General features: G+C 31.6%; 1 long non-coding RNA gene across 1 annotated transcript; it reads left to right on the forward strand.

Moving 5' to 3' along the window:
* The first annotated feature begins 2,172 nt into the window (after positions 1-2,172).
* LOC134965449 (uncharacterized) lies at positions 2,173-3,648 on the forward strand. The gene is made up of 4 exons (XR_010188368.1): positions 2,173-2,451; positions 2,920-3,016; positions 3,112-3,217; positions 3,400-3,648. It is a non-coding gene; the product is annotated as an uncharacterized LOC134965449 (long non-coding RNA).
* The last annotated feature ends 538 nt before the right edge of the window (positions 3,649-4,186 follow it).

Below are 4,186 nucleotides of genomic sequence, written 5' to 3' on the forward strand. Positions count from 1 at the left end.
ACAGCCTCTTTATGACGAGAGATCGTATACAGGATGGACACCGGGGAGAGAGACCATTTGTAACACAGTTCAATCAAGAAAACAGAACTATCAAACGTATTATGAATAAACACTGGCACCTTTTACTTAAAGATCCAGTTTTAGGGCCTCATCTACCCAGTAGACCAAGTATTGTCTTTAGGAGATCTAAGAACCTTAAAAGTATCCTTGCTCCCAGTCAATTACAGACAGAACATCGGAAAAAAGATGATAATTCCAACCAACACCCACTTATGAAGAGAGCAGGGCTGTTTCCCTGCAATAAGTGCAATTGTTGCCGCTTCATCGACAAAAAGAGTTTCTGCTGGAAAGATGAGACTAAAAGGGTTTTTAGACTAAAGTCCATTGTTACGTGCAATACCAATTACGTCATCTATAAGATAGATTGCAGTTGCAAACTCTCTTATATTGGTAAAACAAAGAGGTGTCTCAAAATTAGAATACAGGAACACTTACGAAACATCAAGAATAAGGTCCAGAATCATAGCCTCCCCAGGCACTTCCAGGAAAAACATAGGTCCGAAATTCAGGGCTTAACATTTAATGTGGTGGAACATGTACCCGAAGATAAGAGGGGAGGAGATAGGGACCTCCAGCTTGCTCGAAGGGAATCTTTCTGGATTTATACTTTAAATACTCTTATACCGAAAGGGTTGAATGAGAATATCGATATGATAGCATTCCTTTGATGTAGATAAAGTGTATCTAGTGTGTAGAGATGGAGATATTGTCAGAGTAGTTAATGGCCAGTACTGAATTTTCATACTAATGTAACGTAGTTTCATTATATATCATGTGCACGTAGAGGAATTGAATGTCAGATCTTTAAAAATTATAAGATTTCCCCGGTGTATTTATCATTGGTTATTAAATTTTACCACTTGACATACAGACGTGTAAAAGTGGGGCCATTTTCAAGTTGATAACTCTTTATCTCATTAATTTTTTTCATACATACATCACGTTTCCAGTATATATACACTCATGTACATGTTTAACCATAAAGGACTTAATTTATTTATATAAAGATCAGACATATCTGTTTATAACTTATTTTTACTTTTATTATATTTATTTATTTCTTCTTTTATTATTTATCATTTTTTCATCAATATTCTTATTTTTAGGTTTATGTTTATTTCTATATATATATATATATATATATATATATATTTATTTTTATTGTTATATTTTATATATTATTTTTTTATTTATTTTTTATTATTATTATTATTTATTTATTTTTTTTAATTTATTTATTTTTATTTTTTATTTATTTTATTTTTATTTTATTTATTTTTTATAAATATTTATTTTTTATTATTATTATTATTTATTTTTATTATTATTATTTATTTTTTATTTATTTATTTTTTTTTGTTTTTTTTCCCATTTTTTTTTTTTTAATTTTACTTTTATTTATTTATTTTCTTTTTTTATTTTTATTTATTTATTTTTATTTTATTTTATTTATTTTTTTATTTATTTATTATAGCTCCAGCGTCATGCAATACGATCAAGGGGAATTACCCACAGGGGATCAGTCTAATATGTAGGACATGAAACTGAGTTAAATGAGATGGGGTGTGTCCAACATCATTCCTGGCATTTAGCCAGGTTTGGTTTCCCTAAATAGTAACCAGAGAGACAGTGAAAAGCATTATGGGTAATATTAATCAATTAGGTATTTCCTCCTAAGGAGTTATTCTCATAATAATACCGTTAATACACTTAGTTTGATTATTTGAAAATTATAAATCTATGCACTTTTGGTTAAGTAATCTCCATTCTAATATAGTAAATGGAGCACATATATATAGAGCACCAATCACATTGCAAGGGAAGTGATGTAATCACTTTTCCCTTTATAAAGGGTGGTTATCAGGTCCAATGCCTCATTATACAGAGACTTGGCTGTCAGCACTGCACCACTGGAGGGTAAGGTTTTGTTTTTGATTTTACAATAGTATATTATCAACTTTGAAAGTGGTCCCATTTATTAGTATACACTTTGTACCAACTATATGTATTTTATTGACTGGTTAACCACTAATCATTTATAAATGTAATTTTTTAAAGAGTATATGATATGCACTAATTATATATATTCACTATATAAATATGACAGATTTATTCATGAATATGAAACTAAGTTATATGAGTTATACACTCACTTATATAATTTTTATAGTTAATAGATCTTCCCCTTACTAAGTGAAAGGAGTATTTGTTTCTCCATGGGGTGGGAACTCTTTGTACCATACTGGTACTTTAATAGATGGTCTAATTGATATCAACCCAATTAATTTACCAGGTCTACCACGTGTTCTAAATTGGTTAGACATTATACCCATTTGAATTGCCTTCACTCCTGAGTCTCTGAGTGTCAGGTTCAAGCTGCTGACCGACGAGGTATGTGCTATATTATAGAGATTTCTTTAATGATTGGCACTAATGAACTACACCCCCTGTGGGTAGCACTTTGAGTAATTTCTTTGAATTATTCGATCATAGATCAGTGATACCGTCCATAAAGGATGGGTTTCCCTAATAAACATATCATGTGGGTTCACTATACTGATGGTTAATACAATTAGTCCTGGGTTTTCCAAATATGAATAAATGGCTGGTTATAATAAGATCATTTAGTAGAGGATCGTTGTATAGTGGTAACATTGGTGTTTGTTATAGCCAATTCTGTGGCTTTGTTCTGTATCATATATAGAAACCACACGGGTTAGTCATGAGATCTGTTCATTAGTGATCAGACATTAATTGATACCAGAATTTTTATAATTATGGGTGTCAAAATAAGATAGGGGTCTATTTATGAACTCGTAGGTGTTCTTATAATTAATACCCAATTAATCAATTTATTAGGTTCCTTATGCTTGCGAACCAGTTAGATTCTATACACATATGAATCTTCCCCATATTCGAATATCTGAATGTCAGACTCAAGCTGATGATATATGAGGTATGTGCCGTTCCCTTGGATTAATCCCAATCTCTGCCTAATTGAACAAAAAGTGTCCTTTAATTAATAAAGGTTATTAAACGTTTTTTAATTAGGTATGGTCCTCGCTGTATCAATCAAGTCCCATTGAAATATTGAAACGTTGTTCATACATCTTTGAATGACCTTTTATGTGCTGACAATATGTTCTGAAATGAAGAGGTATGTTTTTCACAACCTGTGCTTTTTGGTTCTCTTTTTTCCTCTTTCTTCATGTTATTTATTCTGTTTTCCTCCTCATGTTGCTATGTCATGTTCTTTTGATACCAATATGTCATGTTATATGTGAGTGTAAGATGCTTATTGCTATGTATTTGTTTTGACTTATTATTCTACAATTGTAGATTTTACCCCTGATGAAGTCTTGGAACAAGACGAAACGCGTTGGTTTATTTATCTATCTATTATCTGATGTTACCTCCGAATCTACAATAAGGAGAAGGAGGAAATCGTAGTGATATATCTACGCTTTTTCCTCATCACTACAAACTGATTGTTCAAATTGTGCGACAAATGTAAATGTATCAACTCTGTATACTTATGAACATTTGTGTCGGGTTTATATGTTGTTTTAATAAATTTTTATGTTAGTATTTGTTATCTGACGTAATTTATCCGGAGAGTACTGTAAGGGTCCGTTTTTAGGTAGGGCGTTGATATAACTCCCTTGGCGCCATCTCCTCTATTTCGTTTCATATTTTCACACATTTAGTTCCTCCTAACAGGGAACTTAGAGGATACAGGCAGCCATATAATTAATTAATTTTAGTGTTTTATTTGAAATAGCGCAGTGGGAGAGTAATTCTTGTCATATATATATATATATATATAGCTACACAGAATACACAATTTGGTATTTTCTTACTGTGTGTTTCAGTTAGTGATGTGCACCGGACATTTTTCGGGTTTTGTGTTTTGGTTTTGGATTCGGTTCCGCGGCCGTGTTTTGGATTCGGACGCGTTTTGGCAAAACCTCACCGAAAATTTTTTGTCGGATTCGGGTGTTTTTTTTTAAAAACCCTAAATAACAGCTTAAATCATAGAATTTGGGGGTCATTTTGATCCCATAGTATTATTAACCTCAATTACCATCATTTCCAATCATTTCCAGTCTATTCTGAACACCTCACA

The sequence above is a fragment of the Pseudophryne corroboree genome, chromosome 10 (assembly GCF_028390025.1).
Source record: "Pseudophryne corroboree isolate aPseCor3 chromosome 10, aPseCor3.hap2, whole genome shotgun sequence".
NCBI lineage: Eukaryota > Metazoa > Chordata > Amphibia > Anura > Myobatrachidae > Pseudophryne > Pseudophryne corroboree.